Source organism: Ascaphus truei, chromosome 13 (assembly GCF_040206685.1).
Source record: "Ascaphus truei isolate aAscTru1 chromosome 13, aAscTru1.hap1, whole genome shotgun sequence".
Classification (NCBI taxonomy): domain Eukaryota; kingdom Metazoa; phylum Chordata; class Amphibia; order Anura; family Ascaphidae; genus Ascaphus; species Ascaphus truei.
In genome coordinates, this window is record NC_134495.1 from 45,434,193 (window position 1) to 45,448,135 (window position 13,943).

General features: G+C 42.3%; 1 long non-coding RNA gene across 1 annotated transcript; it reads right to left on the bottom strand.

Annotated features, from left to right (window-relative positions):
• Positions 1–1,552: 1,552 nt before the first annotated feature.
• LOC142465304 (uncharacterized) lies at positions 1,553–13,681 on the bottom strand. Its single transcript, XR_012787837.1, has 4 exons — positions 13,666–13,681; positions 12,943–13,019; positions 4,861–4,959; positions 1,553–2,225 (listed from the first exon to the last, which is right to left on the bottom strand). It is a non-coding gene; the product is annotated as an uncharacterized LOC142465304 (long non-coding RNA).
• Positions 13,682–13,943: the final 262 nt, after the last annotated feature.

The following is a 13,943-nucleotide window of genomic DNA, read 5'->3' on the forward strand; positions in this document are numbered from 1 at the left end:
TTCAGGTCAGATGGTACAGCTCCAATCTGATTGGACGCTGTATCATGTGCCCGCCTCTTTTTTTTTTTTAAGGATGTGTCTACCAGCAAGGTATGTCACACCCTTAAGGTCACATGGGTGTATCAAATGGTATAACAGCCAACGGATTGAAGACAATCCCATTGATTGCTGTACCATGTGATAGGTTACATTAGTTCAAAAGGACATCACATCCTTTTGAATGGGCATATCTGGATAATAGTTATTTTGACCATTACTGTACTGTATGTGTTGGGGGGAAAGGGGGATGTATTTATTTTAATGTATTGCCCAAAAAAAATTTGCCACAGTTTTTTTAGTACCGCAGGGCAGCGGGGACCACCCGAGGGTCCCAGACACGCGTAGGGACCACCTGAGGACACCTAGACACCCACAGGGACCACATGAGGGCCAACAGACACCCGCAGGGACCACTTGAGTACCCCCAGACACCTGCAGCCTCTGGTATCAATCATGAGGTGGAAGAGGAGCTGGGTATTAGTGTTTATTGTGGGTAGTGGGGGTGGGTGAAAGGGGTATCTGGTCCTTGGTGGGTAGCGGAAGGGGTTAACACATTCATTGCCTTAGCGGTTAGCCGCTAAGGTAATGAAGTTGCCTGTAATTCCATTTTTAATGCATGGGATTCATGCAGGGGACTCCGGTGCTGATTGTAATTGGTATCAGCTCCAGAGACTCCCGGCATCAATCCGATGCAGAAAAAAAGCATTTTTTCCCCTGAGTCCTGTTTCGCCGCCTCTCAGCAGCTTCTCACCACCTTCACGCCAACTTTTCCTGGCATGAGGATTTTGGGAGAAACTCGCCATTCTAGAGCCGTGATAGGCCTCAATAATCTAATCGAGGCTACTAGAATTGCACAAGTTTCAGAACCTGCCAATAAGTGGTTTGTCGATGATTTTTTTATGACGGCTGAAATTTTTGCCGATTCTTGCCTTTATCGTCCACTTATCGAGGCTTACTGAATAGCAGTAGGCATTTTGGCCGATAAGTGCTCGATAAGTGGGTTATGAATGATTATAGCAGCGGTGCGCAAACTGGGCAGTGTGGCCTCAAGGGGGGGCGCAATATTAACTGTGGGGGGGCACAGGGTTTACAGAGGCCCTGCGCGCTTCCTGAAAACATTTAAATTCAGTCCCGGGGAAGCGGCGAAGGCCTCTGTAAACCTTAGTAAACGTTGTTCAGCCGGCATCTGTAGACATGTCGCCATGGCAACGCGACGGCAAATTACGCAGCGGGGTCATGTGATGCCGCGTTGCTACGGCAACGTGACGTCATGATGCCCAGACGCGGGGAACCAAGGTAAAGAGGAGCAAGAGAGGGGGCGCACGGACAGGAGGACGGCCGGCAGGGGGCCACAGGGGAAAAGGATTTTGCTCCCCTGCTTTATAGCAGAGGCCCCTAAGTGAGAACGGGTTACATTTGATACACTGTGCGGCGGGTGACATGTTCAGCATGTCCCCTGTACCCTCTCCACCATTTAATGTTAACATGCAAGATTTCACCAGGACACAAAGCATCTCACTGCAGGAAGCGTTTAATAAACCGCAAGTACAGAACACGCAGTTGGATTAGTAGGATACAATACAGAATTGTTAAATCAATTAAACCTAAGCATTTGAAGCAACCATAACTCCCCTCGCGCCAAACTAAGGGAGAGTTGTGAAGTTTCCAGATGTTGCTTTGCTGCGTTTTGTAGTTATTACATTGATGCCACCATTGGCCAAACAGATACAAGGGCAGGGCAAGAAGTCATAAAAAAAGTTTACATTTACAATTGGTCACAATGAAAAGGCAAAATCAGTATACAGTACACAGTACACAGTACACAGTACACAGTACACACAGTACACAGTATACACAGTGTGAATGGAAGCGAAGCTGGCAGAATAGCAGAGGAGGAGGGTTTGGTGCTGTGTGCAGGGAGCCGCCTTACAGTCATGGCAGAGGGAATATATTCTTGCAGACACTGTATGTTATGTTTCTATATCTCAGACAACGTTTATATTGATAATCAGGATCGTCTTCGAGCCAGTCATAAGTTTTCGTGGCTTTGTATTCCTCGTAGTATTTCAGGTTGCAGTTATCCTGAGAACAGCACCTTACATACCTCGCAGTCTCCTTACTCTTATATTTGGCACATTCGGAAGGCTCTGCACATTTAAATGCAGTGAAATCCGGAGCTTTATACCCTGTAAATAGAAACAGAGAGAGGACAAAAGCCAGTGTTAATAGGGAGAATATTATATTTATATTAACAGTGTCAGTGATATGATAACTATGTACTAGAAATAAATAGTGTGTGATTATTCCTATATAGTGCTGCTCTGAATGTAGGGGACTGAGACCAGCAGAATGAGTGTCTGCCCTGAAGAGCTTATAATCTAATGGACGGTGTCAGCGGTACAGGGAGATATAGTTACTCAGCCAGGGTACAGCGAGTACGCCAGTAAGGGGAGTATTTAAAATACTCTGATGCTGCCGATCTCACAGCGATCAGCAGAAAGCTCCCACTGAAGTACAAGCAGGAGCTCAATGCACCTTGAGGTCTACTCACTATACATGGGGTGCTTAACTCTGGCCCTTGAGCCGCCTCCAATTGGTCAGGTTTTCAGGATATCCCTGCTTCAGCACTGGTGGCTCAATATATCCCTGCTTCCGCACATGTGGCTCAACCAGTTCCTGCTTCAGCACATGTGGCTCAATATGTTCCTGCTTCAGCACAGGTGGCTCAATCAGAGGCTCAGAGCCTCTGATTGATCCACTTGCGCTGAAACTTGGATATCGTGAAAACCTGACCTGTTGGGGGAGGGGGGTTGATGACTGAAGTTGAACCCCACTGCATTATGCTAAAATCTCCAGCTGCAAAATCCAGGAGTCTCACTAAATGCCACGGGAGATTGTACTTGCAGTGGCTTATCTCTCAGACGGGCCGGCAGGACACGGCACAGTGAGATGCCGTCGCTTTGATAAAGGTGGTGCACCGTTTGTGTCGGCTTTGCCTAAATTGTGCAGCCACAAGACTGACACAAAGACACCTTTATAATCGTCTTTGTATATGTGAGTTATTTGATTTGTTTACAGCACAAGCTGTGAGATTATCTCCTTGCCAACCCCTATTCAATAAAGTGTTAAATTGCCATCACATTATTATTAATTATTATAGTTAGCGATAGCCGGAGTTGTCTGAATCCGTCATGTCTATTCTCACGGACTTACCCGGCCCAATCTGATCCACGGAATTAGTCCATCAATAAGTCTCACTCACGCGGATTCTAAAGAATCCTGCGACGGATTCAACCTGAATCCTTCCTGCGCACTCCAAACAATCCGAAACAGGGGTCAGTCCGGACAGTCACAGGTTAATGGTTAAACTACATTATTAAGTAAATAGTCTATAAATGTTTAAGCTATAGTACTATATCTTAACCTAACCAACCCACAGCTAAACTCTGCAGTGCCTACAACACAATGGCAAAAACTTGAGGCTGCTGTACTATTTTTTACCTCTCTCTCCCCTCCCTCTCCCTCCACCCCCCTTCCTCCCCTTCCTAGCCTCCCCCCCAACCCCCTTCTGCCCTCCCTCTCCCTCTCCTATAATGCTGTTTGCGGGTTCGGATAACATTTCCAGATTTCGATTCCGAATCCGTCGGACGGATTTTCAGTGATAGAAAAAAAAAACAGATCAGCTTTTATGAAACTGACCCGTGTAATTCTGAGAGATGCTCGCCAATCCGCCGCGGAATTCTGAGAGACGCTCGCCAATCCGCCGCGGAATTCTGAGAGGCGCTCGCCAATCCGCCGCGGAATTCTGAGAGATGCTCGCCAATCCGCCGCGGAATTCTGAGAGATGCTCGCCAATCCGCCGCGGAATCCTGAGAGACGCTCGCCAATCCGCCGCGGAATTCTGAAAGACGCTCGCCAATCCGCCGCGGTATTCTGAGAGACGCTCGCCAATCCGCCGCGGAATTCTGAGAGACGCTGGCCAATCTGCCGCGGATTCAAAAAATGTCACCCATCTATAATTAACACCCATAACATTGCCAGGAAATTGTGTTTGGAGTTTATGATCCAATCCTTCCAAGGGCAAAGGTGTATAACTGAGGACAGTGGGATAGCTACCGTAACAGGGTAAAGGGATCTCTACAATATTTCCGCCAACTATAAATATTCCTAAATATGTTATCAACTTTTTACATTTCCATGGAAAACAAAATCTCTGTAGAGTTTGAATCATCTCTTACCAATGTCATGTGAGGATCAGACTGTTTGTCAGGCCTGAAAGAGGCACTTCATTAACCCGGGCTGTGCTAAAAAAAAACTGTGTAATGCGGCAGGCATAAGCTTATAAGGGTCCATGTTAAAATGAATTTAGACTAAAAGGTGACACTATGTGCTCATTTGCATGTCATTTCCCAGAATCCCTGACTGCAGTGGAAGCACTGTATGCTAAGAGATAATGGGGAATAGCAGGATTGCAGACCGGTCTGAGACATGTGAATGTGCTCACAAGGGATGTTGTTATTCAAAGTAATAATTACGTTTCCATTAGTAAACAGATAAACATACAGAGTTGACATGTTTGAATTTATGGGCCCCAGAGAAAAACAAAACATGTTCATTGTCGCAAGATGCAAAGAGTTAAAACAGTTTTTAAAGAGTGGTTGAATCTTTCTAAGAAATCTAACTAACTAACTAACTAACTAACTAACTAACTAACTAACTAACTGATAAGTTGTTTTACAGATGTGTGACTGCCCCTTTAACAACAGCTGGTTGTGATCTGACAGTACAAGCACAAGATATAGAAATGCCCGTAATACTCACAGGGAAAATGTTCCACATACAGACACTGAGTCTGCGCAGCGCTGCATGGAAGGGACTGGCAGTTACCTGGTGCACAGGTAAAGCATTCCAGAGCTTCACCTGGGGAGAATGCACAATACAATCGGCAGAGCACAATACACCTTCTAGTCACAGTATGTACAGTATGAAGAACTCAATATTACTGTGGGGCATTAAGAGATCTAATCACTGAAATCTCCCAGACACAAAACCAGTGCAAAAAAAAAAATATAGCACCTGATTGATTATAGAAAAGGAATACAGTACCATTATACGCTATTTTCCTTTGATAAATCGAATTAAATTCTTTTGCATTGGTTTTGCCCTAGGATTGTAGCCGGAAAAGTTTAAGTGGTGGCCAACTCCAGTCTCAGGTCAGGTACTCAGACTATCCCTGCTTCAGCACAGGTGGCTCAATCAGTGGCTCAGTCATTCCAGAAAAAACCCTCAAGTCAGGCAGGTGAAAAAATTGGGCATGGGTAATTCTGAGATCCAATAAATCAATGATTTGCCCTCAAACATTGGACCGTGGTGCGGATGCAGAACGGACCGTGACATGGGTCAGATGAGAGAACCCCCTGAATTACAATCAGGCATGAAGGGAAGTCACAGGTCACATAATCTGGCCATATGCCCTGAGATTGGAAGTCTCCTAAATCTATATTAGGATAACAAAAGTCTCAGTCTGATCGGGAGTTGGCCAACCATACATCATTGTATCCTAAGTGCATGCAGCTTTACTAAAGTGCGGGCTTCTCAGAAGATGAAGCTGAGAGTTACTAGACCATTCCCAATAGATGGGAATATTGTACAATTAAATGACCTTCCAGCGATAGAGTGTCGGCGGACTCACTACACAGATTGTTCCAGTTACTCAACTACTTAGTTCTATGGAAGTTATGTATTATCTAGGAAAGAAAGGATCCCTTTGTGTGGCACTAGAGAAACCCCCCTAATTTGAACAATTTAACTTTATTAGTGTAAATTAAAATAATAATGTTTGGAAGTGAGAATGATAAACGGACAAAACAATACAAATAAAATCAATTAAAATGATGAATGTTATGTGGGCGTATATGTGCTGCTGATCAAGCTTATTTTTAGTATGCATACATTTTATAGTATACATTGCAACTTAAAGCTCATGATCAGCACAGGTAGTACCAACAACATGGATATGTAGTAGTATAGCCACTTCGTATACTATCACTAGTTGGTTGATAGGTGTTGAGTATACTTAAACTGTAAGATAATCAGTGCACCTTATATTCTTCTGTATCGTGACAAAATAATAACCCAGATTTGTAAGTAGGGACCCAGACATGGAACCGCTTACCACTAAACTGTTGCAAAATGAAACTGTTTAGTTGAGTTTGTACTTAAAGTAGCACATCTGTGAATTCACACAGTGACTGCAAACCTACATAACATCGATGTAGATGTTGTTAGTAACAGCAATGTTTCTAGCACTGTTGGATAAATTATAACAGTGATTAAGAGTGTATCACGTTCAGTAATTATATCTACAAAATCGTTTCGAGCGCTGTTGCTGCCCATGACTGCAGTCTGCGAAGCGCTCCAACCATAAACGCGCCCATGCCACTCCGATAAGCCGGCGTCACTAAGGAAGTGACGTCAGATGTACCCGACGTACGTTTCACCTGCGTGGCTTCATCAGGGGCTAGTTCCAAGGGATGCTGGTAGTTTTTTTTATACGGAAAGAGAAAACCCGGGCGCTACCTGTATGTATAATAAGTACGGGATAAAGGTATAATAACAACCTTAGAAGTTCATAAGGTATCCCTCCGCTTCTTTGTCTCCTCCTGTGACTCAAACAACCCCAAAAAAGGATCTACCAAGGATCCTTAGTAAAACAGGGAAACAAGAGAGCGAGATGGGGGGGGGGCACATGTGGAAGGGTGAAATGGAACAAAATATGGTTCAGGTGTGTTTTGCCCTGAAGCAATGACAATGGTGTTTTAAAGTGTGTATTAACTCTTAACACTCACACGGTCTTGTGCAAATGCTGTCGCATCAAGGTATCTTTAGGTCTTCTCCTCTCTGTCTTGTGGAGTCTTTCTTCACTCTCCGTCTGCGAACTTCTTCTCCTTCTTCTTTTATGTGGTATCACCCTCAGGATAAACGAATGAACAAATGAGCAGAATACATAAACAGTTGAAAAGTTTAAAAATGTCCCAAGGACTAAAAACAGGGCTAAAATGCACTATAAACACTCACACGGGCAGGTGTGAGTGCACTCTTTGGGGAGGCTTCATTAGGCTCCAGGAAATGGTTCAGCCTCTCCAATAGAGTTAGAAGGTCTCTACTTAAAACAAAAAATAATGGAATGGTGGGTTTGTAACAGAGTTCTAATACTCACACGGCCAAGTGTGAGCACACACTTGGAATGGTATCTTTGTTGCTCCTCCTGCAGTCTCCAAATCGTAGTCCAAAGCTGAATAGGGTGATGGAGTCTCACCACAGAAGGGTAAGTTAAGGTCTTTAAACCAGAGGTAAAAGCCAAGGTATTTATTAAAACAATAAACAAAAAAGTGCTGCTAACTCAACAAGTGAGCAGCGCTGTTACGGATGAAAAAGCCAGTCTATAGGGAATATAATGCAGGACTCTTGGTTTTGCAGCAAACTCCCTCCGCGTCCGGATGTAGTTCTGCGCTTCCCTTGTCCCACTCCAGACATGGCTGCAAAGGTTCAAAACAATGGGGGGTTTTGAGCTACTCATTTCGCCTTTTCTTGGGCTTCCTCAGGCTCCGTAGTTAGAAAGGATTTGGCTCATAGCTCCCTCTATATATGCTGTGGCCGGCCAATCCACTACACCCCCACTCTAATGTTATCTCTTGCGTCGTTGAAGTAAGGCTGCACCTCATATATTCCTGACTAAAGGAGCGGTATGCCCCATGTGGTGGTTTGTAATCAAACCTTACCTGTCAGAGCATAACATGTTCTATGACTCAGTTCTGAACAAATAAACCTCTATAAAAGATGCATTGCGACCTCATTATATGATGGACTGTTATTAAAACAAGACAAATCTCGTGTGGTGTTGTTTAGAAATAGGGGGATAACTGGCAGATGCATACATTTAAACAGTTCTGATGTGTTGGCTCATTAATATAAATGAAGCATATAATGTGATGATTAGCTGTATAATTGACTTCCTTATTGGTAGATCAATATATTCTTTAAATATACAGTCCAATCACACACAGTGTGATTGACATAAATTTATAGCACATGCCCGAACAGGTGTATCCAAAACATAATAGATGTTCTTAAAAATATATGTTGATAACAATTTTTATACACAAAATGTTAAAATGCAATTTTTAAAATATTAATAAAACTCTCCTGAACTCATTTTACTAAAATATGGTTAAATGGGTGGTAATGATCTGAAAGAGAGACAAACACTGATATCAGTTCATACCATACTTGTTTATAATGATACCTAAAATGAAGGTTTTTTATATCCTAAAAAAGTATGATAATTTATGAAGCATAGTCACTTTTATTCCCCGAGGGCAGGTGTAGAAAAAAACAGAGGGGGGGGGGGGGGGGTTGGAGGGTGGTATGGAGAAATGGTGAGACGTATTGGTACTCAGATGAAAGCCCCCAAGTCTATATCTATGTTTAGACCCATAGGGGCTAAGGTCTTAAGTCTGTATATCCAATACGTCTCACGTTGGCCGAGTTTGATGAGCTGGTCTCCACCCCTCCAATGCGCATCTACTCTTTCTATTCCCTTATAGGAAAGACCTTCTGGGTTCCCTCCGTGGAACAGACTAAAATGTCTGGAGACGCTGTGAGTCATGACCTGCTTGCGTATATTCCCCATGTGCTCCAACACGCGGACTCTCAAGGGCCTCAAGGTACGGCCCACGTATTGGAGACCACATGGGCATGCAAGCAGGTAGACCACATATTCTGTCCGACATGTAATCAAATGTTTTATTTTAAAATTCTCTTTAGTGGTGTGTGAGACGAATTCCGTTCTGTCTCCTTTTACTGCCTGTTTACAAGCTTTGCAGCTGAAACAGCCAAAAAAGCCTACTGGAGGTGGCAGCCAATGTTGGAGGAAAGGTTCTTAGAAAGAGGGTATGAACCTAAAGTAGTGGATACAGCATTCCAAAGAACGGAACAAATTCCGAGAGATCAGTTATTAAAACCCAAAACTAAAACAAAGGATACCAGCTTTTCTACATCATTTATTACAAACTACAGCATAGATGCCGGTAAAATTACAGAAATTATAAAAAAAACATTGGCACATAGTCCAGATGGACCCCATCTGAAAGGAACATGTCCCATCTACACCAAGGGTCATTCTTAGAAGGGCACCCACTATTAAAGCAACACTAGCACCCAGTGTATTTAGGAGGGAAACACAGAAAGGGACTCAACATTGGCTGCCACCTCCAGTAGGCTTTTTTGGCTGTTTCAGCTGCAAAGCTTGTAAACAGGCAGTAAAAGTAGACAGAACGGAATTCGTCTCACACACCACTAAAGAGAATTTTAAAATAAAACATTTGATTACATGTCGGACAGAAAATGTGGTCTACCTGCTTGCGTGCTCTTGTGTTCTCCAATACGTGGGCCGTACCTCGAGGCCCTTGAGAGTCCGCGTGTTGGAGCACGTGGGGAATATACGCAAGCAGGTCATGACTCACAGCGTCTCCAGACATTTTAGTCTGTTCCACGGAGGGAACCCAGAAGGCCTTTCCTATAAGGGAATAGAAAGAGTAGATGCGCATTGGAGGGGTGGAGACCAGCTCATCAAACTCGGCCAACGTGAGACGTATTTGATATACAGACTTAAGACCTTAGCCCCTATGGGTCTAAACATAGATATAGACTTGGGGGCTTTTATCTGAGTACCAATATATCTCGCCATTTCTCCATACCACCCTCCACCCCTGCCCCCCACCCCCCTCTGTTTTTTTCTACACCCGCCCTCGGGGAATAAAAGGGACCATGCTTCATAAATTATCATACTTTTTTAGGATATAAAAAACCTTAATTGTAGGTATCATTATAAACAAGTATGGTATGAACTGATATCAGTGTTTGTCTCTCTTTCAGATCATTACCACCCATTTAACCATATTTTAGTAAGATGAGTTCAGGAGAGTTTTATTAATATTTTAAAAATTGCATTTTAACATTTTGTGTATAAAAATTGTTATCAACATATTTTTTTAAGAACATCTATTATGTTTTGGATACACCTGTTCGGCCTTTTGCTATAAATTTATGTCAATCACACTGTGTGTGATTGGACTGTATATTTAAAGAATATATTGATCTACCAATAAGGAAGTCAATTATACAGCTAATCATCACATTATATGCTTCATTTATATTAATGAGCCAACACATCAGAATTGTTTAAATATATACAGTACATCTGCCAGTTATCCCCCTATTTCCAAACAACACCACACGAGATTTGTCTTGTTTTAATAACAGTCCATCATATAATGAGGTCGCAATGCATCTTTTATAGAGGTTTATTTGTTCAGAACTAAGTTATAGAACATGTTATGCTCTGATAGGAAAGGTTTGATTACAAACCACCACATGGGGCATACTGCTCCTTTAATCAGGAATTTATTAGGTGCAGCCTTACTTCAACGACGCAATAGATGACAGCAGAGTGGGGGTGTAGTGGATTGGTCGGCCACAGCATATATAGAGGGAGCTATGAGCCAAATCCTTTCTAACTACGGAGCCTGAGGAAGCCCAAGAAAGGGCGAAACGCCTAGCTCAAAACCCCCAGGTGTTTTGAACCTTTGAAGCCACCGTCTGGAGTGGGACAAGGGAAGCGCAGCACTACATCCGGACGCGGAGGGAATTTGCTGCAAAACCACGAGTCCTGCATTATATTCCCTATAAACTGGCTTTTTCATCTGTAACAGCGCTGCCCACTTGTTGAGTTAGCAGAACTTTTTTGTTTATTGTTTTAATAAATACCTTGGCTTTAACCTCTGGTTTAAAGACCTTTACTTACCCTTCTGTGGTGAGACTCCATCACCCTATTCTGCTTTGGACTACGATTTGGAGACTGCAGGAGGAGCAACAAAGATACCATTCCAAGTGGCCGTGTGAGTATTAGTACTCTGTTACAAACCTCCCATTCCATTATTTTTTGTTTTAAGTAGAGATCTTCTAACTCTATTGGAGAGGCTGAACCATTTCCTGGAGCCTAATGAAGCCTCCCCAAAGAGTGCACTAACACCTGCCCGTGTGAGTGTTTATAGTGCATTTTAGCCCTGTTTTTATTCCTTGGGACATTTTTAAACTTTTCAACTGTTTATGTATTCTGCTCATTTGTTCATTCGTTTATCCCGAGGGTGATACCACATCAAAGAAGAAGGAGAAGAAGTTCACAGACGGAGAGTGAAGAAAGACTCCACAAGACAGAGAGGAGAAGACCTAAAGATACCTTGATGCGAAAGCATTTGCACAAGGCCGTGTGAGTGTTAAGAGTTAATACACACTTTAAAACACCATTGTCATTGCTTCAGGGCTTAACTCACCTGAACCATATTTTGTTCCATTTCACCCTTCCACCTTTGCTCCCCCATCTCTCTTCCTTGTTCCCCAGGTTTTTTTATACACAATGGTTGCTATGGTAGCTAATAGTTTCACACTGCTTATTGGTCCTAGTGTACCCATTGGACATTGAAGTATCACACATGCCCGCCATGACACTGTTGGTTCGCTGTTGGGGGCGTGTGGAGCTCCTCCGCCTATCCTATGGATCTCTTAGCTGAGGGGAAGGAACAAATGTGCTTAATTGGTTAACACAGTAACACTCACAGTAGTATTCTGACGCTGGTGATGCCCACTCCTCCGTTGCCATCGACATCATAATACACTCGGATTTGTTGCCCACTCCCATTATGTGTTTGTTTATCTCCCTCCTCATTGAGATCGGCATATTTTTATTAGCTGGTGATATCTAATTGGATCTAAATACATCTCTAACTAATGTCCGATCTTAATTTGGAGCCGTAATAAGTACTCTTTGATCCGAAGTGTCATAGCTACATCGATATCATTGTAATCAATCGCAATGGATAGAGTAACCCAACATTTTAAGTGAGTTAAGATTATTTGAGTCAGTTTATGAAATGTTGATAATCTTAGGTGTATTATGCCCCACTTAGAATCCCCGGACGTACATTATAATAATTGCTGTGTTGTCTTAGCTGATGTTCGCAGCTGATTATTGCAGTGGTCGTATATCCTGAAGGTAGGTGTAGTAGCATATATTATTATGCTATTTACTATTAAGGGCATAAGAAACTAATCCAAGTTAATATCCACTAACGGGTGGACGAGGTCAGATGGAATAGTCACCTCCTTAGCCCTGTGGCTCTGCTGATAGGTCTAGCTCCCTAATAATTAGATAGATCATGATTCTCAATATGACATATTTGCAAAGTTCCCTTACTATTATAGCCATCCCCATTTAGTGCGAGGCTATATAGTTGGTCTTATTCAGTATTTTAATTACATTTTTAATTACATTTGTCAATGCTGAAAAAAAAGGGGGCGGGGGCCCTACCTGACCAGATGTATTATAGCTACCTTGTTACCATGAGGATTGATCATGAGGTGTAGAGACGACATTGAAAATCATTTTAGGTTTACATGTAGTTACTTGTATCGGGGCTAGATGATTGGAGTAAATAAAAAACCTTAATTTAATCCTTCCTGTGCTAATGTGGATAAGGTGTAAAGCCACCGGGATTCCTTCTGTAGAAGCTTCTTATCCCAATTGCCACCTCTTTTTGCAGAGGGGGGGACACTATCAATTCCTTGAATGTCTAAATATCATTCTGTGGCTTTAGCTGAAGTTTAATATGAATTCTCTATTTTTTCAAAAATCTCACTTCACTTGATTTTGGAGATTATTTCAAAATCAGCCCAATTAGTTTTTTTAATATTAGACATTTTCAGAGATGGAAAACATACCCACCCTCCAGCCTTCTGCATTTCTAATATATAATATCATCATAAAAACATAATACTGTGACATACCCCATTGTAGAGAGCTCAGCAAAAGTAGGATTGTGAGATGATAAACTGAGGCCATTCTGTGCAGTTTCGGATAAGACCTGGAGATAAATGGAATGAGAGAGACAGGGAGCAGACATTTCTGTACACACTGTACGTACAGTATGATTAAATAATCCCTATAATATCCCTTCTTGCATCTAATATTATCTCCATGCTATTTCTCTATTCTGTCATTGTATGTTGATATATGAATCTCACAAGATGTCTGAGCTTAGCCTGTCCAACTACACTTTCTCTCCAACACGTCCTTAAACATATTTCATGTTTCCTTCAAATTCAAGGTAATTTCTATACTAAAGTGTTCAGATATCTTTCTTATTCCTTCTCTCCCTGATAATAATTCTTGTTTTATTTATTCCAATCACTCATTTTGTCTGACCATAGTCCATGTGTTTCCTCTATGTGTTTTTATTTTCTATTCTGCCTCAAATATCTGCATATACCTCTTTTTGGTCACCTGCAGTTGACCTGTCTCTCCTTACTCTCACCTACTGTATTATACTTGTTCAACATCTCAAATCTAAATCCCTCCTTCCCTTCTTTCTGTCTGTCCTTCACTTTATTCTGTCTGCCTTTTACAGTAGTCTCTCCTTTCTCCAGTGCCCCATTCTATCATTATCTTCTATCTACAAACTTCTCTCTATGAGCCCAGACATATTTAGTGCTTTCTCCAGCAGAACTCACCTGTATTACCTGGCTGTCACTGTGTCTTTTATTCCGTATGCTTGCTTATTTATACAGTCCTGACTCCCAATCTCACACATTCGTGGAACATCCCATTTTATCAACTGTTCCAAAAAACAATCAACATTTGGATTCAGGAGGTTGAATTAATGAAACAATTACTTGTCTGGCTCAATTTTGACATCATGCTTTTGATTTGATTTCTCTTTAGTTATGGGGGTTTCCATGGATAACCAAGACTCTATTATAGCTCCTCGTACAGGATTGCTGTGTCAGGC